Here is a 23,007-nt window from a genome sequence, read left to right on the forward strand (position 1 = left end):
AAAAAAGCAAAGCAAAACCTTCAGAATAATTCTATTGCTTGTGTTTTTGATAAAAAGAGACAATGAGAGAGAGATTACTGGAACCCCAAATCTCCCAACCCTTACCAGCTGCTGCTTGCTGTGGCTTAGAGCTACCCCACCAGGTCTCTGAGACAAGCTTGAGAGACTCCTCCAGAGCCTCCAGGATCTCTCTTAATAAAAATGAAAGCATGCACTATGCTGTACACCAAAAATTGACACAACATTGTAAACTGACTACACTTCAATAAAAAAATACATATACCAAAAAAAAAAAAAAAGCAAGCAAACAGGGCCTTGAATACCTCAGTGGTCTCCTTTCCTTGTTACCTAGCGTGCACTACGTTGCGCCTCAAGAAATTGATCCCTACGCCTGCTCCATGCTCCTCCTTCTGGCCCCAAACTAATTCTATTAGAACTTTTAAGGACAGGGAAACTTTTTTTTTTTTTTTTTTTTGCCAAGAAAAGAACCCAGTCCCTTAACACACAGCTACACAGATGCTGCAAGAATGAGCAGCAAGGGTCAGTAAAAGGAACCAAGAGGGGAAAGAGCTTGTTACTATAGTAATCTCCACCCCTTGAACACATTCTACTCATTCTCTATTTTATGTATCATTTTATTTTCTATTGAAGAATAGCTAACATGAAGTGCACTAATCTTCAGTGTATAGCTTGGTGACTTTTTACATATGTATACATCAATGGAACCACCACCCAGATCAAGATTTAGAAAATTAAAATCAGAAAGTTTTCTGAACTTCATATAAATGAAATCCCATAATATGTACTTTTTTTTGTTATTTCATCTAAGTTGTTGCATGTATCAGCAGCATGTTATAATTTTGTTGGCTGTGTAGTATTCCACTATATGAACCACCACAACTTACTTATCCACTCTTCTGTAATTGTGTATTTGACTCTTGTGAATAAAGTTGTTCTGAGTATTCATGTACAAGTCTTTTTTTTTTTTTTTTTTTTTTTTTTTGTAGGCACATGTGGTCATTTATGTTGTATATTTACCCAGGAGTGGAATTGCTGGGACAAAGTGTAAGTGTGTGCTTAGCTTTATTGCCAAACAGTTTTTCAAAGTGGTAGGACAAGTTTATACTCTGCCATTAATGAATCAGAGTTCCAATTGCTCCACATCTTTGCTAACATTTGTACTCCAAGTCTTTTAGAATATTTTAGTAGTTGCTTAGTGGTATTCTTTGTTTTTTTGTCCTTGATCCGTAGCATGACTCTTCCTCAGATTTGGTTCTTCCCAAAGTTAGCAGATTTGGCAAATGGGGTTCTTCTTCTATGATAATTTCCTTGTAATAATAGTGGTTTCTTGGAATGAGCACTGGAAAGAGATATGATGGATTAATGATGCCTTTCGCCAGCCCAAAAGGAAAAACACTGGAGTACATACAAAATATTTATCATCCTGAGATTAAAGTATGCCACCAACAATTTCTGAGGAGCAATGAAAGTGCCCTCTCATCTCCTCCCCCCTGACAGATGAAAGCGCACAGTCAGCTCTAAATCCGCGGGAACCTGTTGGATTAGTTCATGCGCATCTCACGGATATACTCTGTATTGCAGGTTGAATCATTAATACGTGACCTCTGCCACTGTCAGGACACTTACTGAAGGAAGAGTTTTGAAGTTTCCAGCAGTTAAGTTTTCCATTTCTCTTTTTCAGTTTTTAGATTTTTGCTTTTCTTAAAGCTGTTTTTAGATACATAATATTTTAGAATTTTTATGTTTTCTTGATAAATTGACCCTTTTATCAATATGTAATGTCTCTTTTTATTCCTGGTAATTTTCTTTGCTCTGAAGTATAACTTGTCTGATCATAATATAGCCACTCAGTTTTCTTTTGGTTAATGTATGCATAGTACACCTCTACCCATTCTGTAACTTTTAACCTAGGTGTGTCACTGTACGTGAAGTGAGTTTCTTGCATGTAGTCCTTCTGACAGTCTGTCTTTCCATTCATTTCATGACTTTTTAAAGAATTTTTATAATAGTTGATTTAAAATTTTTCAAATATTGTCAATATCTATATCCTTTCAGTGTAGGTGTCAATTGTCTTTAACATGAGTTGAGATTTTCTTGATTATTTTTATGATCAGTAATTTTGGATTGTATCATGCACATTTTGAATATTATGTTATGAGACTCTGTGCTTTATTAAATCCTATAGAACATGGTTGTTTCTTCTGTGGATTGTGGGCTTAATGTCAGCTCTGTTTTTAAAGCTTTTAATTTAAATTTGTCTTATATGTGTGCCACTCATTGGATAGCCTGGGGCCTGTGTGCTGGTCTGTTGCTTCGGGAAGTTCTCATACTATTTGGTATGCTGTTTAATATCAGATCTATACACCGTAAGTGCTAGAGTGACCCCAGAAGTTTATCAACAACCTTATGGGGTCACTTTCCTAAGGTCCTCTCTCTCCACTTTCTCTCTGGTGTTTTCCAGTTTCCTGAGGCTCCCTCTTTTAGTCTTCTAGCCAAAAAGCTGGATTTTAGATTTAATGGAAAAGAAAATATGAAAACAAATATATGTATGTGTATGTATGACTGAGACACTGTGCTGTACACCAGAAACTGACACATTGCAATTGACTATATGTCAGTTAAAAAAATAATTTTATTAATAATATTAATATTCACCTCTTCGGTTCCCCCCTCCTTTCTTGCTCTCTCTCCTTCATCTTTAGAGGAACCAGAAAGCCCCCCCCTCCCGTGTGATGTGCACAGAAGTTCCAGCCACATGAAGATGCCTTGGAATATCAGCTTCTATTAGCAAGTGTGTGTTTGTGTCCATGCGTGTGTGTGTGTGTGTGTGTGTGTTGTAGAAAATGCAGTTTTCTTTCTAAGAATATGGTGACATATCTTAATTTAATAGTACTTTAAGAGCATCTTCAATCTACTTGTTTCCTATAGTATCTGTATTCCCAGATACCATACTATCTTTGTAACGGGTTGGCCATGACCTTCTGCCCATGGTCCCCTACTGACCAAGAAAGAACTGTAAACAGTTCATCCCATAAGTGGAGCAACCCAGCTGCCCTGGTGGGCACAGCTGGACGGGCAGGAGTCCTTGCTGATGGCTCTAAACTTTCCCATTGCTTGTTCAGATCAGCACCTTGGGAAGCTTCAACAGCAGACTCTAGAAGACAGCTGGGGGAACAAGAGATAAACAAAGAGAAGATCGTAAGTAGCAGCCATGATGTAACAGAAGCCATGAAAAACAGCAGCCCAGGTGACGAAATCAGTTCGTGTGGACGAACCAGCAGGTGGCTACATGCTAGCACAGAAGGGCACAGAGCAGCCATGACTGACCACTGGGAAAAAAGACAAGCAGAGAGCCAGGTTGCTGGGGCGGGGCGACTCCTCAATGCTGTTCCGCTTCTCTAGAAGGCCCGAGTTCCAATGGCAGGTGCCTCTCCTACTCTGCGAGACCCAGCTCTAAATCTGCTGCTTTTATTTTTCTCTTAGTTTAATTCCCCTACATCCTGCAACCTGACTGTCACAGGAATCTCTCTCTCTGTCCTTTGCAAGAAAAAAAAAAAAAGACCTGATTAAAGCAAAAAAAGGATAGCTACTGAGATGCAGAAATTCAGAGATACTTGCCTGGCAGAGGAGACACCATGATCACAAAGGTGGTTTTCCCAGGGTGAGGCTTATCCATTGCACTCTTGCAACTTCCCCAAATGTGCGAAACTTGACTCCATAATTTGTGGTGGGGGGGGGGACTGCGTTTGTGCTTCCCCACCTCCCAAAACTAAGAAAAGAAAGGAAAAATTCAGAGAAGTCTGTCTGTTCCAAGTGTTTCTGGTTATCTAAATGGAGTCTCTCTCTCTCCCTCTTTCCTTCTGCCCCTCTCTCACTCCCTCTCCCCCTCTTCCCTTAGAAGCAGCCTCCCCCCTCTTCGTTTTGAGGCCTTTCTCCCCTGGTCAGGTGTGATGGGAGCAGGGATGCCCCGTAACTGGGAAAAGCCCCTCCTGTCACTTGCTGGGGTTTTATCCTACAGTTATTCAGGTTTGAGGGACAGAGTGTGACCCCTCTCCAGAAGCGGAACAAACGCTCTTCCCTTTGTGCCTGTCCCAGGGCCTGGATGCTCAGGCTCTCACGTCTGCTCCAGGATGGGATCTGACCACTCGAGTCAAACTAGTGGCGCATAAATGTTCTCTACGCCCCCAACCCCAAAACATAGATATGCACCCTCAAGTCCATGAGCGCAGGTTCTGGGTCCCTTCCCTGCAGCCAAATGTTCTCATCCTGGGGTCTTCAACTCTGGGGTCCTCCTTGCTGGTCTCTGCTGCTGCATCTTCAGACTTCTGAAGCTGCTGCTCCTCTGCATAGCTCTGCCAGGCCCTGTCCCCTCTACCCGCCAGCCCTACTGCTACTCTGTGGCTTCAAACCGTGCTTTCCTGGGACTTCCTGCTAAATTCCCATCTCCGCAATGCTGACACCTTTATTGTTCCTGGGCCCACACAGCGCAATCACAGCCCAGCAGGGGACTGGACTTCACCAGAGAGTGATGACTCCTTCAGACAAATAACTGAAGCTCATTTTATGTGGTCACCGAGCTCTATGCAATTTTACGTGCTACTTGGACTTCTAAGAAGCGCCCTCTGTCCTCCTTCCACTCCCTGAGTCCTGTGTCTGAGACTGCTTGGGCAGCTCCCCCAGGGAATGCCGTCACCCCGTGCACACGGCGCAGGCGCAGGCCTACTCAGCTGACACTCAGCTTGCCGAGTCGCTGAAGCCCTTGGGATCCTTTTTCTAATCGAATTTACTAGATTTTTCTATTAAATTTTATCAAATAATTTTTATTTCATATTTATTTTAATAAATAATTTAAGATTATTTTAATATTTGCTTATTTAATATTTATTTTACTAAATAACATATATTATCTATTTAATATACAAATACTTATTTTATCTATTGAATTTTTATTAAATCATTTTAAGAATTTTTAAATCTTTAATTATTAAATTTAAAAAATTAAATAATTTTCTAATCTAATCTAATTTGCTATAGCTCTTCCTAAGGCCTGGGGTCCTATTTAGATAAACCTCAGGTACCTGATTATGACCTTCCCCTGCCCTTTTCTCTGAAAGGCTGGTATATTTAGTCCACTCAGGACTGTTTACTCATGATCTTGTCTCAAGATGCCACGAGAGATGGATTTCACATAAATCTCTAGTCCAGCTCTGCTTCATAGGACATAGCAGTCATGTGAGTTTCTTTATAAAATTTTTTTTGCATAACAACAAAAAATAGAAGGCGTGTAAAGAGGGAAAGAATCGGGATTCGGATGGATCCAATGTGGTTAGAAAAGTTTCTGTCACATCTCAGGAAACTCGGTGCTCTTCCCCCCACACTCTAATTACTACCTTCCATTTTACTACAGAGGCTGCATTACTGCTGTCACGCCACATGACATTAAATTACCGCTGGAAGCTAGCCAGCTAGGCAGACGCTGGAGTCTGGATGAAACGCCAAGTGGTAAATATTCCCAGCTTCAGGAGAAGCAAAGGCAAATGTGAAATGCAGTGAACTTGAGTTCAGGCATGTTTATTTTGACTTACAGTCTGTACAGAATGGAAATTCCATATATGGGTCCTTCTCACCCTTTGAGCACTGCCAGCTAAAAGGCAGACCTCACTAACTCATCAGCCTACAGACTGTCTTTGAGGAGGAGAAATGTGAATAGCGGACACTCGAGAAACTCTTAATGCTACTCACTCCTTCAACAATAAACAAGGACAGTGGCCTTTTAAACCTGCTTTCATGTCCAGACCTCACATGCATTTTATCTGCTAACTAAAGTACCAATGATGTAGCTGATCACTACTCATTTTCAGGTTCCAGCTGAAATGCCCCTTCCTCCAGGAAGTCTTCCCTGACAACCTTAGTCTGAGTTTGCTCAAACTTCTTGCTGCTTGCTCTCTTAACTCGATGTATTTTCCTCTTCTTATTAGCCATCATAGCCCACTTAAAAGTATGCCATTCAGACCAGACTGCAAGCCATCTGAGGTTAGAGCCCATGCCTGTTTTCGTCATTGTTCTTGGCACTTGGTAGGTATATTCTGTTCAATTCCATGGAGATACGGGTTGAATATAAGGGACTGTCTCTTGGGAGTTTTAATTTATTATCAGAATCAGAGCACACAACACTTGGAGAGGACCTTGGTGGAGAGAGCAGAGTTGGTGTGGAGACAGGGAAGTGACGCTTGCAGAATACCCACCTGTTCCAGGCAGCTTGCGAGATACTTCACACATCTTGTCTACTTATTCTTTACAGCCACCCTCAAGAGATCACCTAATCCAGCTTCTCACAGATGAGAAACTGGAGAGGAACATTTCCAGGGGCAACATGAAATGTCCCTGCTTATGCACATGCGTACGTATGTGTATTTTCACGCCCTGTTGAATGACACCAGGACTTCTGTAGCTTCCTTGTCTGACGTGTCCTTCATGTATTAGTCACTCACAGAGTTCACACTATCCTTCAAAGTCCAGTCCAAGCATTTTCTCCATCTTAAATCTTCCTAGGAGAAGCCTTCCTACTCCACCACTAATCCTTTCAATCAGAATTAAGAATTGCTTCCTTTGAATCTCTTTTGAACCAGAGTTTCTATCAGCTACATGAATGTAGTCGTTCAGTGCAGGGGCTTCACACACAAACTCTGAGCTTAAATACTCCTCCCCCATGCATTAGCCCTATGCCCTTGGACAGGACACTTAACCTCCCTGGTTTGTTTATGCACTTGTATCAGTCAGGGTTCAACCAGGGAAGCAGAGCTGGAAGGAGATACATAATGAGAGATTTTTTACCAGGAATTGGTTTATGTGATTGTGAGGGCTGAGTCTAAAATCTGTAAGGCAAGGCTGTCAGGAAAAACGGGCTGGAACTCTAGGGTCGAAAGCTGTAATTTCTTCTTCATCAGGGGAGCCTCAACTCTGATCTTAACATCTTTCACCTGATTGAATCAGGCCCACCCAGGTTACTGGGGACAATCTTTCTTACTTAAAGTCAACCGATAATGGGCTTTCATCATATCTACAAAGGATCATCATGGCAACAGTAGAGCAGTGTTTGGCTGGATAACAGGGGACTATAGCCTAGCAAAGTTAGTACCTCAAAAGGCCATCATACTAATGTAGCAGGAGGGGGGTGATTTGGGGCAGGGAAGTAACAATAGAACCTCCCTCCGAAGGCCATTGTAGAGATTAAATGGGTTTATCCATATCATGGATTTAGAATAGTGTTTGGTAAGTGACAAGCTCTCAATAACTGTTGACTCTTAATATAGTGTTTTTTATATTATAATTACTTTTATGCATCCACTTTCCCTCCTAGACTTTGAATTTTTTATTCATACTTGTACCCAAAGCTTTGTATAGAGCCTGACCTACAGCACAGATTGGTGAAATTTTTTGAATGAATAATTACTCTTCTTTCAATTCTGAAATGGCTCACAGAAAACCCAGAAGAAGGCCACAGAAGGGATCCATTAATATTAAGACTGCTCTGCTCTTCTTCATGGAAGCTCTTTCTTGCACTGGAGGGCTACAGGGATATAATATTTTGGGCCATTTTCCAAAGAAGGAAAGGGCTATGATGGTTCCTACCAACTGAATTCCACAGCTTTTTAAAAATATATATATTCACTTATAATTGTATACAAAATGTTATAATTTGGCAGCAGGCCAGATTAAGAGACGGTCCACCAAGTGGTCTTGAGATTTGAAAATGTATGAAGACTAAGAGGAAGTCATTTGATTTTCTGCAGTCACTGTGTAAAGATTTTGAAAGGAAATAAACAAACAAACAAAATTTTACTTTCATGTTCCAGAGAGAAGGGCATCTCACCTGAATGTTATACCATGAAGAAAGGCTTTCCATCTGACAAAGATTCAAACAATGGCAAAGGTCTAAACTCACAAAACTCTAAGATAAGAGAAATTAAGGTAAAATCCGCAGAGGTGTCCACATCTTGTGAAGCAGCACTTCCTGCATCCCTTCTGCCCACTCCTGGAGGTAGATTTGTTTTTACTTTATTATCTTGGGGTGGGAGGAGGTAATCAGGCTTGCTGATTTATTTATTCTTTAGAAGAGGTACTAGGGGTTGAACCCAGCACCTTGTGCGTGCTAAGTATGTGCTGTACCACTTGAGCTACGCCCTCCCCGCTTGATTTGTTTTACATAGTGTAACATAATACTGCAGGAGGCAGAAACTCATCAGTAATCTCTTCTTTTATGTGGCAAGGATGTTGCAATATCTAAGATCCAAAAAGTATGGCTGCAGGAGAGAGATTTACATTAACTTTTAATTTTCACTGTCTCTGTCTCTGTTTTTGTTTTTTTTTTTTTTAATCTGTAGAAGTTACTTAGACTTGGCACCCATGTGTGAATATCACCTTTAAGCAGGGTTGCAGGGAAAACTTGCTGGGGTGGCTTTAGAATGATCCTACTTGGAAGGCTAAGTGTAAGCAGTGTTGAACATTTAAGAAATAATGATCAAATTCAGGTCCTGGTAAACAGTTTGTGTGCTTACGTGAACTAAAAGATCAGATGAAAGTGTATAGTTAACTTTTCTTTTTATTATCCAACAGTTTTCAGCATTCAGACAGCATGCATACATTCCATGCCAATTTAGGAATGAGTTGTCACTAAAGGATTGAAAACACAGACACAGATTTTGTTTAACTTATATGTAAACTCCATCCTTCACAAAACCTTTGCATACTATATATGTATGAATAACCAAATGCATAAAGTGTGATACAATTTCTGATTCTCTTTGTCTTAAATTGCTTTTAACAAAAACATTTTCAAGGTGGCCAGATTCTTATTAAAACTTGTTTGAGAAAGATCATTCATGAGGGACCTACATTTGGTGTTAACTAGATGAACAATGGATCCTTCATTTACTCATCCACATGCTAGACATTTACCCAGTGCTTGCTGGGTGCAGGCAATGTGACAGGCATCAGTAATATAAACATAAACCAGAAATTCTCGTCTAGCAGACAAGCTGCTCAAATGGTGTTAGGGAAAAACACGGTGCCAGGGAGGACATTAGAGGGGTGCCCAGATTCTAAATGTTACAGAAAGCTTCTTGGAAGAAATCACAACCACACTGAGATTTTGAATGAATTCATCATGTAAAGTATGTATATGTGTGTTATTGTGTGTCAGTGGGGAAAGGCAAATTCAAACTGTTGCAAAGAGAACAGAATATGTGGGGGCTTGGTGGCCAGTAGAAGCATGGCACATTCCCATTGTACTGTATTTAGTACAATTAAAATGCAGAATGTTTATGTAGACTTGTTGTTACAGGAGTGGGTGGGACCATGAATGGCAAGAAGACTGGAGAAGAAGAAACCCAACAAAGGAGAGTGGTAGACGGATTCAAGAGATATTTAAGAGTTATATTTCAGAATCGTATTAAAGATAGGATCTCGACGGTGAGGGAATGAATGAATCAATGAAGGCATTGAGAGTTCTGCTGTGAATAAGTGGGTAGATGGTGACACCGTTTACCTAAAGAAATGACCCTGGGAGGAGGCAAGGTTTTCAGGGGTAGATGACACAACTGGGTTGGATTTTTGAGTTTGAAGTGGAACAGTTAGGTATGTGGCTCTGGCTCTCAGAAGCCCCCACTGAAGACTCAGATTTGTGATTCATTATCATATAGACGAGGGCTTCTCAGCCTTGGCACTATTGCCTTTGGGACCAGATAACTATTTGATGTGCGGGCCATCCTGTGCACAGGAGGGCATTCAGCAACATCACCTGCCTCTACCCACTAGATGCTAGTAGCACCTCACCCAAGTTACTACAACTTACTATGCTTCTAGATACTGGCACATGTCCCCTGGGGGACAAAACTGCTCCAGCTGAGAACCACTGATGGAGATGGTACCCAATCCATGGGCATGGATGAGCACAGAAAGTGAGGAAAGGAGGTCTCAGGATAGAACACCGAAAGACACCAATTTAGGGACCAAAAAGGGAGAGAAAATCCCATGAGGGAGAGATTGAGAAGACATCAGAGAAGTGTGGGAAAAATACAGAAGCCAAGGAAAAAAATATTTCAATAAGAAAAATGTGATTCCTCAGGGCAAATGTGGCCAGGAGGTTAATCCAAACGAAGCCTAAAAAGCAGCCCTCTGTTTAGCGGCAAGAAGGCTACTGACAATCCTCCCTGGAAATGACTTTAGTGGAGCAGGAGACAAAAACTGGAGGGCAGTGGAGTGAGAAGTAAATGAATTTATATTGTATTGTATTATTTCCTCTGGCCAGACATGGCAGCCTAGGCAAGGGACTACGGACAGTTAAAAAGGCCTTGGCTTGGGGTTTTTAAGAGAGGTCAAGGGATGGTTCAGTGCTAAACGGAAGCTGATGCCATTGGCAAGAGACTGGTTGAAGTGGAGACCCATGAAATATAAAGTAGATGGTGAAAGAAATGAGTACAAGAGAGAGCTGAGGGGTACAGACAGAGACCTTGGATTCGAGGGCTCTGTGAGCATAAGGAGTAGGTAAAGTGCGAATCACTGAGGGGAAAATTTGGAAAGTTCAGCAGTAGAAAAGTCATCCAAAGTCAACCAAATTGGCCCTTGGTTTCTTTATCGCTAATTCCAGGGGCTTAACCTAGATGCCACCAACATCCTTGCAGACTTGTTTTAGTCTTTCTGAACCTTAGGTGATAGAAACAGGACTCTAGGAAATTAAAGATAATTGTATCTTTATGCCTATGAAAGCTTATTGATATAGAAATTTTTCAAGATACAATTGTTTGATTTGGGGCCATGCTGATTTTGATGCTATAAATTTGATGCTGTAAGTTATTTTATTCCCAATGATTAGGTCTAACCAACGTTGATAGATTCTTTAATTTAGAAAGAGGAAACCATAGGTGTATGAGATAATTTTTGGTGGTTCAATGACTTTACTTTAAGAAGCAGCATAAATTCTTAAGAAATACAAAGAACACGGGACCTTTGTTTTTGTGGGCTTTCTTCCTTGTTAGCATACTTTTGTGTGATTTCCTTCTCTCCCCTATAATCTCTTCTAGTAGATTAACAATAAAGGCTTAAATTGTGTGTCTTATAGGAAAATGAGAAGGCTATAAACCAAGGTCAGAAAATACAGGGGGCATACACCTGTGTTTTGCCTTCTGACCCTCTAGGCAGACATCACTAACTGATTTGAATACTCCTCTCTCCTAATTGTGGACATGCGCTTACTGCCATGATTCTTACCTCTGGCTGAGCATCAGAATCATTTGTAGGCTTCATCCTAGATTTACTCAGTCAGCATCTGATGTACTCTGCCTAAGACTGATTTTCTACACATGATCCAGGCAGACAGATTGGAATTGGCATTTGAGATGAAAGACACATTATCTCAGCTGGAGAATAACTGACAACTCTCACCCTCCTCCCTATAGTCCCACTTCACAAAGTGGAGATGCATTTCACTTAAAAAGTTGTCAATTCTGCATTAGAGTAAGACTTAATCCATAAATGAGCTAGAGCAAGACTGGAAGTAATTCTTGCCAAACCATCCCCCATCTAGTTATTATCTAGTTATTATCTTTAAATGTAGTAGCATTAATAAGCTCAGGGAATAATTATTCCATTGAGAGTTGATCATTGATTCATTTATTCCAAAAACATTTATTAAGAGCTCATATAGTCTAAAGATGGCATGTATTTCAGATTGTAAGTGGAGCAGATGATAAACCTGTATAGTGAAGCAATTAACTAGCTCCAGTGGTCTTGTGTTTGTGCTTTCCCAACAAGGCAAAAAAATCTTTAAATAAAAATTCAATCATTAGGGTTTTCCTAAACAAGGGACATACTTGAAAAGCAAGAGTCAGAAGTGTGACAAAGTCAGATCATCTGAAATTGTGTCCCAAGAAGACTTTTGTGAGAGAGCCAGGATCAACATGGTGGGGTAAGAAGACCCTAAGCTCACTTCCACCTGCAGAGCACCACCACCACCACCACCACCACCGCAACCACATATGAACAGACTCTCTGAGAATGACCTGAAGACTAGGTGAACAGCTCTTCTACAATTAAGGATGTAAAGGAAAAAAACACCAAGATGGGAAAGAAGGGAAGAGGAGCAATCTAGTCAGGTGGTCCAAAAGAGGGAGGGGTATCACAAACTCAGAGGTCCTCCTTAAGAAAGAAGACATCTCAGCCCCACACTGGGCACCCCCACACTGGGCACCCAACACTGGCCATTGGCACTGGGAAGATAAGCTTCCCTTAACTAGTTTGAAAGTCAGTGGAGGGCGTGGGTGGTACAGCTCAAGCGGTAGAGCACATGCTTAGCATGCACGAGGTCCTGGGTTCAATCCTTGGTACCTCCTCTAAAAATGAATAAATAAATAACCCTAATTACCTCCCCCCACCAAAAAAAAAAAAAAAAAGAATTAAAAAAAAAAAAAAGAAAGTCAGTGGGGCTTATGACCTGGAAAATCAGAAGACTATGGGAAACCTGGACTCCACTCTTAAAGGGCTTCTGCACAAACTGACTTGCTCTGAGATCCACTGCAGAGGCAGAAGGTTGAAAACTGCCTGCTACTCTAGCTGCCTGCCAAGGCCACTCCAGTGTGCCCCTCACTCCCTGCCTGCATTCAGCTCCAGCTCTAGCACCCACTACCAAAGCAGCAGATTCTAGTGTGAACCAGGAGAAGCCCTGACCTGTACCATGTTCCAACTCTATGCACCCTCATTAAGGAGAAAGGCTTGATGCACCCCAGAAAAAACCCCAGTCTGCACTCACTTCAGCTCCCAGCCTCCCGTCAAAGCCACTGGGCACACAGTCTGCACAGGGATGTATCCACACAAGGACACACCATCAAGCTATCACCTCTAATTTAAAGACAAAAAAAGAAAGTCAAACAAAATGAGAAGACCAAAGAGTATGTTCCAAACAAAAGAACAAGATAAAAACCCAGGAAAAAAATCCCTAATGAAATGGAGATAAATAATTTACTTGATAAAGAGTTCAAAGCAATGGTCTTAAAATTGCTCACTGAACTTAGGTAAAGAGTATAAGAATACAATGAGAACTTCAACAAAGAATTAGAGAGTATAAAAAAGAACCAATTAGAGTTGAAGAATACAATAACTGAAATGAAAACTACATTAGAGGGAATCAACAGCAGATTAGGTGATACAGAAGAATGCATAAATGACCTAGAAGACAAAATATTGGAAATCACCCTATCAGAACAGCAAAATGAAAAAAAGAATTTAAAAAATAAAGCTAGTTTAAGGGACCTCTGAGACAACATCAAGTATACTAACATCCCCATTATAGGGATCCCAGAAGGAGAAGAGAGAAAGGAGCAGAGAACCATGATGAAACATTAGTGAAATGTTTGATGAAACAATGGCTAAAAACTCCCTTGGCCTGGGGAAGGAAACAGATATCCAAGTCTAAGGACCACAGAGAGTCCCAAACAAGATGATTCCAAAGATACACCAAGACACATATAATTAAAATGGCAACAATTAAAGAGAGAATTTTAAAGTCAACAAGAGAAAAAGTCATATTCAAGGGAAAAACTAAGTCTATCAGCTGATTTTTCAGTGGAAACTTTGCAGAACAGAAGATATATTTAAAACGTTGAAAGAAAAAAAAAAAAAAACCACTACACCCAAGGATACTTTACCTGTCAAGGTTATCATTCAGAACTGAAGGAGAGAGAAAGAGTTTCCCAGACAAGCAAAAACTAAGAGTTTATCACCAATAAATCAGTCTTAAGAAATGATAAAGGGGCTTCTTTAAGTGAAAAGAAAAGAGCACAAGTAGAAACATGAAATTTATGAAATCAAAAATCTCACTGGTAAAGGCAAATATACAGTAAAGAAGCATACAATCTTTCAAGACTGGGTCAGGAGGAAATAGAAAATTAAATAAATCAATTACTACTAAAGAATCATTAAATTAAAAAACCCAATAAACAAAAGCCCAGGACAAGACGGCTTCACAGGTGATTTCTCCCAAACATTTAAAGAGGAGTTAATCCCTATCCTCTAACTAGTCCAAAACATTGAAGAAGGGGGAACATCTCCAAACGTGTTCTATTAGGTCAGCATTATACTGATACCAAACCAAAGACACTGTAAAAAAATTATAGGCTAATATCCTTAATAAACATAGATGAAAAAATCTTCAAAACAACATTAGCAAACCGAATTCAACAATACACTAAAAGAACTGTATACCATGATAAAGTGGAATTTTCTCCAGGAATGCAAATATGGTTCGATATTCACAAATCAATCAGTATGATACATTAACAAAATGAAAGATATAAAACAATCATCTCAATAGAAACAGAAAGATCATTTGAAAAAATTCAACATCCATTCACAACAAGAATTCTCAACAAAGTGGGTATAGTGAGAATGTATCTCTAGATAATAAAGGCTATTTATGACAAACCCACAACTAACATAGTACTCAGTTGTGAAAAGCCGAAAGATTTTCCTCTAAGATCATGAACAAGACAAGGATGCCCATTCTCACCATTTTATTCAACATAGTACTAGAAGTCCTAGCCACAACAATCAGACAAGAAAAAGAAATCAAATGAATCTAAATTAGAAAGGAAGAAGTAAAACTCTCTCTATCTGCAGCTGACATGATACTATAAAAGGAAACTCTAAGGAATCCACCAAAAAAACCTGTTAGAAATAATGAAGGAATTCAGTAAAGGGGCAGGATACAGAATTAAAATACAGAAATATGTTGTATTCCATATACTAAAAATGAACTTACAGAAAGAGAAATTTTTTTAAATCCCATTTACAATTGAATTAAGAAGAATAAAATAACCCGGGATAAATTTAATCAAGCAGGTGAGAGATCTGTACTCTGAAAATTATAAGATATTGAGAACAGAAATTGAAGACTACACAAATAAATGGACAGATATTCCAAGTTCATGAATTAGAAGAATTAGTATTGTTAAAATGACCATAATACCCAAAGAAATCCTGAGAGTCAATGTAATCCTTACCAGAACTGTAACAAATAATCCTAAAATTTGTGTGGAAACAAAAGATCCCAAATAAACCATACTATCCAAACCAATCTAGAGAAAAAAGAACAAAGATGGAGGTATCATGCTCCAAGACTTCAAACTATACTACAAAGCTGCAATAATCAAAACAGTATTGTACTGGCATAGATTAATGGAACAGAATAGAGAGCCCAGAGATAAACGCAAGCACATATGATCAATTAATCTGTGACAGAGGAGGTAAGAATACACAATGGGGAAAAGAGACGCTCTTCAATAAACGGCACTGGGAAAACTGGACAGTTACATCCAAAAAAATAAAACTGGACTACTTTTTCACACCATACACAAAAATAAACTCTAAATGGATTGAAGACTTAAATATAAGCCTGAAATCATAACCGCCCCCCACAGAATAAAATACAGGTACTACACGCTTTAAAATCAATCCTACCTAGCAATATTCTTTTATACCTGTCTCCTAGGGCAAGGGCAACAAAAGCAAAAATAAATAAATGGAACCACATTAAAAATACATTTAGACATACATATTAGACATACGGATAAATGGAACAGAATAGAGAGCCCAGATGTAAACCCACAAACTTGTGGTCAATTAATCTTCGACAAAGGAGGCAAGAACATACAGTGGAGTAAAGACAGTCTCTTCAGCAAACGGTGTTGGGAAAACTGGACAGCTGCATGTAAATCAATGAAGTTAGAACACTCCCTCACAGCATACATAGAAATAAATTCAAAATGGCTTCAAGACTTAAGACACAACACACCTCTTAGACGAAAACATAGGCCAAACAGTATCTGACATACACCTCAGCCATGCTCTCCTAGGGCAGTCTACCCAAGCAACAGGAAAAAAAAGCACAAACACACACACAAACGGGACCAAACTGAATTCATCAGCTTCTCTACAGCAAAGGAAACCAAAAACAAAACAAAACAACAACCTCCGAAATGGGAGAAAATATTTGACAAGGGGTCAATTTCCAAACTACAGAAACAGCTCATACAACTGAATAACCAAAAAACCCAAGCCAAAAACGGGCAGAAGACCTCAAGAAGCAATTCTCCAATGAAGACATACAAGTGACCAATAACAGACACATGGCAAAAGGCTCAATGTTGCTAATTGCCAAAGAAATACAAGTCAAAACTACAATGAGGTGTCATCTCACCCCAGTCAGAATGGCCAGCATTCCAAAGTCCACAAAGGAGCAACGCTACAGAGGCTGTGGAGAAAAGTGAACCCTCCTACACTGTCGGCGGGAAGGTCGTTTGGTGCAGCCACTGTGGAAAACAGGACGGAGAGGCCTCAAAAGAAGAAAAATACACTGGTCAAAAGCTTTTGACCTCGGGGGCAAGCTAGCAAGCCCCCAGAGGCCCGGCCCCGCCTCTGCTTCTGCCCCAGGTCGCCCGTGCCCCACAGGGGCCGGGGCGGCCGCCGCTCCCCGCGCAGGTCCGCCCGCGCGGGAAGGCCACGGCCTGAGGGCCAGTCTCACGCGCTGCGGGGCCGGCCAGCGCCCTCCCGTCTCCCGGGGCTGCTCCCACTTTCCCAAGCCTGCGTATGAGCGGCAGCTGAGAAAGCCGCGGGGTTTAGTGAATACTAATGGGGGGTGGGGGGGCACCGCAACCTGGGCAGCGGCCAGGGACCCGCCTCAGGGTCCTAACCCCTCCCTGTGCGCCTCCCCAGCTGCGCAGCCCAGGCCTCACCCGCCGGCTCCCCGACCTGCGCGCCCCACCAGCGCCCTCTTACCTGCCCCGCGACGGCAGCGGAGGTGAAGGCCAGCGGCGGGAGGCCCAGACCCCAGGCCGCCTTCCTCCTCCGGCAGCTGGTCCAGGGGCACCCGGCTCCGCCCATAGTCCACACTCTCTGGGCGCGCTCCCGCGTCCGCGCTCGTGCGCGGCGGTGCGCGCCCCTCCCCCTCCCGCCCGCCGCGCGGACGCTTGGCTGGGGTTCCTGCAGCGGGGACGCTGCGAGCCGGGCCGGGGACGGCGGGGCGGCGGGCGGGGCGGCGGGGCGGCGGGGCGGCGAGGCGGCGGGGCCCACCTCGAGGCCTGGGCCGGCGGGTCCCCAACCCGACACCGACCAGGTGCAGGCACCCAACTAGAATCACCACTGGCCCTGGGCCAGGCCTCACCCCCTCAGCCTCACGCCCCCTGCTCGCCGACCCCCAGCCAGTGACTGCCTCCCCACCCCCTGCCAAGGCCGGTCCCCGATCCATCGGACCCCCAAGACAAGGCTCCTTCTCACACCGAAATCCCCGCCCCAGGTCTGCGCCCCACTAGGTCCTAAACTACAGCCCCCTCAAACCAAGCTGACCCCTCATGCCTCAGCCCAGGTCCCCCTACCATCCAGGGATAGACCCCTCACCCTTCACCCCGGAATTATCCCCCACCCCTCAGCTGGGTCAGTTCCACTCCCAGCGACCCCTTCCCCCTCAGCCTGTCCCCCCTCACCGTGGGATGCCCCGGAGTGCACCCCTACCCCAGCTGACCCCTCACCCCTCACCATCAAATTCTATCATTTCATGCACTCTTTACTCTCTTACTTCAAACGAGTTCCCTCCCTCCTCCTCAAAAATTAAATAAAATAAATTGCCAAGAAGCTTAATCAAATCTAAATGGTTTCTGTGTCTGAGACGGTTGACAAGGGAAGACAAATGACAATCTTATGCTTAGAACTATAAGGGTAAGTTCACGTGCTTTAAATCCAGTCCCATAGAAAGTACATTTACACCTTTCAAATTTGACTTCAACAAACAACCTTTCAGAATTTCGCTTTATATTCTAATCATAGTGTTACACATGTGCTTACTGGTTTATTAGGACTTATCCAGGAATCTCTTCTCAGCATGCTTATAAATTTTGTGATTATTATTATTTGGGACCAAAGCCTAGATCTGCAGGAAGCATGGAAGAGTAAGACCAATATTTTTTCCCCTAAACTAACCTAAACAAGTTAAAAAAAAAAAACAAACTTATTTCAGAGATTCTCCAATCATCATAGCATTTAGCTTTAAATTCAAATTGAATTTTTGTGTTAACATATATTGGAATTAGAGCATTCAGTTAGTTATTTAGCTGACTTCACAAGTCAGAAATTTATTAACCAATTCATTTCCTCAGTTATATAATTTTTTTAACCTTTTCTAACAAATATGTTTACCACATCTAAACAGAGGACAACTGTTTATTTTTCTTAATAATTTTTATTTATATTCACTACCATGTATATTTTCACTAATCACTCAGCACCAAGAAAATGCACACCCACTGGTTTCTACTCCCAGTTAATTTGCTCCAAAGGGATTATCACAGGTTGAAAGTTCACCTGCTGTTGTGGAGACCAGATTTCCCTAAAAGACACAATGCCGGATGGACAACAATCTGACCTCTACAATACAGATTATCAAGGCTGACAGATTCGAATACTGTGAAATCAGAAGCAGAAGCTTGACTTTATCGGCAAAATATTTTTAACTATACTGGCTACCTCCTCCATGATAGAATTCAGCTTCAACATCACCTTGCAGTACGGAATCAAAAAGATGAATATCCAGCCTGTCACTTGAGTAGCTCAGAAAACACCTACATTTATAACTATTTCATGTCTTTATAAATTTTATTCCAGAGAAACTACTTTTCTTAAGGACAATGCAGTGAACAGGATGCTCTTAAACTTAAATGTATACTGTTTATAACCTTTATTGTCTTTGTGATACTTTCCAACATGTATATTCACCTTAAATTAGTCAAATATTTTAAAATTTTCTAATATAAAAATGTAGTTATGAAAATAAAAACAGAAATTTTCACACACACACAAAAAATGGACAGGAATGTTCATAGCAGCATTACTCTTAATAGCCCAAAAGTAGGAACTGCATAAACAGCAGTCAGGTGATGAGTTCATAAAGAAACGTGGCATGTCTGTACAAAACGGAGTAAAGTATTGATACGTGCCACGACATGGTGAACGCCGACGACATTTTGCTAGGTGAAAAAAGCCTGTCACAAAAGACCATATACTATAAGATTCCATTTATATGAAATACTCAAAATAAGCAAAACCATAGTAATAGGTAATGAGTGGTCCCCCAGGGATGGCGCTGAAAGGCAGGGTTGCTGGAAAATGGGGAGTGCTCTAAAATTGGTTGTGGGGATGGTTACATAAGTGTGTGACTATACTAAAAAACATCAAATTATACAATTCAAATCCATGAATTATATATGTGGATTATATCTTAGCAAAGCTGTTTTTAAAAGGTCACAGCAAACTTCAGCAGTACTTCTGCTGTATTCACAGTCTGTCTTCCCTCCATTTGGAGGACATTCTTTCAGAATCAAGCTTTCTAATCAGACATTTGAAGTTAATGATCCCCTTGCCCTTCTCCCTTAGAGATGACTCTAAGGGATAAAGGAACCAGCTCACAATTACACAGCTAGGTGGCAACAACTAGCACCCAAATATTCTCTCCCCTTATCAGGCTTTTGCCAATATCAGCCAAGTTTCTTGTTTGTTTCTTCTGAAATGGATTTGTACCTACTGTAAGTATTCTCTGACAGTCATTTTGTTATATTATGACCAGTTTCTTTCTAAAATATGTATTACTTATTTTTAAAACACCTTACAATACAATATATTATAATATAATACTTAGAATAAAATATACAAATTAACTATCTTCTTCCTTGGACTTTTTTTTAATGGAATAGTCTTACTTTCTATGTGGTATTAAGGGCTTGTACATTCAAAATCCAATCATTTTTTCAATTTAGGTAACTAAAAATTTGAATATCTTTATAACAATTAAAGGATGTCAAGAAATGATTTAATTTATAAATATACACACTATTTTTTTTTCTTTCCTTCTTTGCTTGCTTAAGAACAGTCCTTTAAGTAATTCGTGCTTTAAAATTTTTTTCCAGGTATCAATTTGAAAGTAAATATTCATGTCATTTTGACTAAAGCTGTGTTTTTCGGTTTTTTGGTTTGGTTTGGTTTGTTTTTTTACATTTGGTATGTGAATCACTGAAAGTGGTTTCTCCGGGGTCACCCTTCCTGGATAATACCCCTGTGGGAACTGCAGTTCTCCTACTGGTCATATCCTGATTGTCCACTGAAAGATGGATCTGTCCTCCACTCCGAGAAACTCTTAAGTTTTCACTTTCCTCTTTAATTCTTCTGAGAACAGCTTTTATTTTGCCCCCTTCTGCTTTATTTTAATCACTTTACCTCTCTTATTTCCCTCCTACCCATCTCCTAAACAGTCTCCCTTGGCGGACTTTCATCCCCTGTGAGCAATTCATCTTAGCTTTTACCTAGAACGCATTGCAGTTTTCTCCCTGAGATATTGAGGAGTAACTGTATTCCACATTCAGCAATAAAATAACTGAGACACAAAGATCACTGACAACATTATCCTGATTAGTTAACGGTAAGTCCAAACATAGAGCCCAGTTCTTACCTGAGATCTACTGTGGACATTCAAGTTACATTGCTTATACAAACTTAAGAAATCAGGCCTGGGTTTCACCAAATCAGACAGAAACACTGAAAAGCAATTGAATACATCATCATAGTCTATAAAACCTATTACAACAGTGCATGCTGTGTACAATATTTTTTTCTTTGTTAAGGTTACTCATAATTAGGATGCATATTTATTTATTGAATATTTATTGAAAACGTGTCCACTAACCCTGGTATATTTGGCAAAGTCATTCCAGGTGGAAGGTATGTCTCCTCTTTGACACCAGACTGTGTTGTCTATCATGGAACCTAGCATTTTTCTGCCTCATATTTTTTGTATGTTTTGTCTCTTTTACTAAAAAAATAAAAATTCTTGAGGGTAGAATCCACATCTGAGTCCTTTTCTCAAACCAATGATCCTAGGCAATTCACTGTCACCCAATAAAACAGTATTCGTTGTAGGAGGACGTGTTCCTGTCCTCTTCACAGCCGACGGAGATGTTACAGAGCTGTGAAGTACCTTCCAAAGTTGCCACTATTTTTGAGTTATGAGAACCTAAATTATTTTCCCTCTTAACTATTAAATAAGAATGATTGTTGTTGTCAGAATTAGGGGAGAAACCCTCTCTTTGCAATTTTTAAATGAAACCCAGTTACAACAGAGGAGACCTCTTATAGGTCCAGAATACACTGCATCCAGTCATTTGTTCAGTGCTTTCCTTATCAAACTTGCTCTTCAGAGGCCACATTAAACAAAACGGATCCATGCATTTCCCCCGAACGGGAGACAGCGCGGACCACAAGCAAAAGGTGGACAGTCAGTCTACAGAAGCACCGCCATTCATGTAACCAACACTCAGACTTGTGGGGAATTCAGTACTCCGTGAGAAAAAGTAGCTTTGCCAACACAATGCTAACCTTTCCTTAAAGACAGATTTTTGCTTCAGGAACTCCATAGACTTTTCATACCAAGAAGTTTCAATGAAAACGTGTCAGACAAGATGGTAAGAGCCTGACCCAACACAGAAAGAGTAAATATACACTTAAAGCAAATAATTCAATAAAGCTCATTTTTCATAATTTTTCCACAGACATGTATTTAAATATATTTAAATAAAGGACTGTTACCTATTCTAATTCTTCCAAACAAATTTGATTAATAAAGTAGAGTAAGGGGTATACATTGCATTAAGAAACTGAACTCTGATATCAAAACTACATTTGAATTCCTGCCCCACTATTTATCAACTGTGAGACATCCGGCAAACCCAGCAACCTCTCTCTGCTCTATTTCTTATCTGAAAAATGAAGTGAATAATTGTACCTACCTAATAAGGTTATATGGCTGAAAAGAAATACTGCTTATAAAAGGGTTTAGTAGTGTATTGGCACATAATTTAAAATTCTAGATATTTTTATAACAAATATCATACAATAACATGGATAACTAAGTTTTGATGTTTTCTTTATTTCAATTGCCTGTTGATGTTTCAAAAACAAAAAGTGTACTATTTACTAAGAGAATCTCAAAGTGTTACTATTTTAGAAAATAATCTCATTATAAGCAACACACTAAAGTTTTAATTTTAACAGAACATGATTCACTCAAATAAGACCCAAAGTTTTAATGTTGTCATAGGAAAGAGGCTACTTCCAGAACCCTGGGCAAAGAGCAATCACCTATAATGAAGAACATGCTATTCATCTGTTTTACCCTGTCCAACAGGTTGGTGGAGGGAACGGGGTAAGGAGTGGTCACAGAGAAGGTATGCCACCCTCCCAGGCAGCCAGATTAGCCCATGAAAACCTCTGTATTGATCTGGTCACCAAACTGAAGCCTTACTGCACTTCCGTCTGAACTAACTTTGAATATATGCATAGAACCTGTATTTTAACACCAGAAGATTCAGATGATTATCAGCAATTTGAAGGCAGAACAATTTCTCAGAAAGCGGCAGGGATCCAGTTGTCCAAATCAAGTTGAGAAGTAAAACTCTAGTCATTTGGAGGTGAAAGTAAAAGGGGGAGTGAAAACTTCCTGGAACCCAGCTCTGTGGGGACCCCGCATGCGGGCCAGGGCAGAAACGCAGACACAGAGGAGACGCGGAGTTGGGGTACGGACCGGCTCTTGGGATAACACCCCCAAGGTCATTTGATGGTAACTCTCAAACCTTTTCAAATTCCTCCTGCCCGAGATAAAAAATAGTCCAAAGACAGCAACCGAGCTACTCCTAGGGGTGAAAGCTGGATGGCTCCAGTTTGAGAAGACAGACCTCAATGTGGGATGACTTGCCCAAGAAGGGAAAGACTTATTTGCAGAACACTGAGCAATGGACAGGATACTAGCAGCACCTGGTGGCCTGCCTGTGCACACACCCCTGGGCCAGGTCCTAGGAGAGACAGAGTGAGACCTTAAACCAACACAGTGAACTCATGAAG

General features: G+C 40.8%; 2 long non-coding RNA genes and 1 pseudogene across 3 annotated transcripts in view; 2 read left to right on the forward strand and 1 right to left on the reverse strand.

Annotated features, from left to right (window-relative positions):
* Positions 1 to 23,007, forward strand: part of LOC116656672 — an 80,183-nt gene that overhangs the window by 51,455 nt on the left and 5,721 nt on the right. Inside the window, exons 6-12 of one of the 2 annotated variants that reach the window (XR_004313809.1) lie at positions 1,008 to 1,065; positions 1,603 to 1,675; positions 2,724 to 3,378; positions 5,136 to 5,253; positions 5,429 to 5,523; positions 6,000 to 6,096; positions 7,878 to 8,062. This is a non-coding gene — a long non-coding RNA (uncharacterized LOC116656672). Of the gene's footprint in view, positions 1 to 1,007; positions 1,066 to 1,602; positions 1,676 to 2,723; positions 3,379 to 5,135; positions 5,254 to 5,428; positions 5,524 to 5,999; positions 6,097 to 7,877; positions 8,820 to 23,007 lie in introns of those variants that run through there. The other variant, XR_004313810.1, reaches the window with a different exon arrangement.
* LOC116658615 lies at positions 977 to 3,162 on the reverse strand. The gene is made up of 2 exons (XR_004313811.1): positions 3,025 to 3,162; positions 977 to 1,360 (listed from the first exon to the last, which is right to left on the reverse strand). It is a non-coding gene; the product is annotated as an uncharacterized LOC116658615 (long non-coding RNA).
* On the forward strand, positions 3,632 to 3,782 carry LOC116658827 (annotated as a pseudogene).

The sequence above is a fragment of the Camelus ferus genome, chromosome 21, assembly GCF_009834535.1.
Source record: "Camelus ferus isolate YT-003-E chromosome 21, BCGSAC_Cfer_1.0, whole genome shotgun sequence".
NCBI lineage: Eukaryota > Metazoa > Chordata > Mammalia > Artiodactyla > Camelidae > Camelus > Camelus ferus.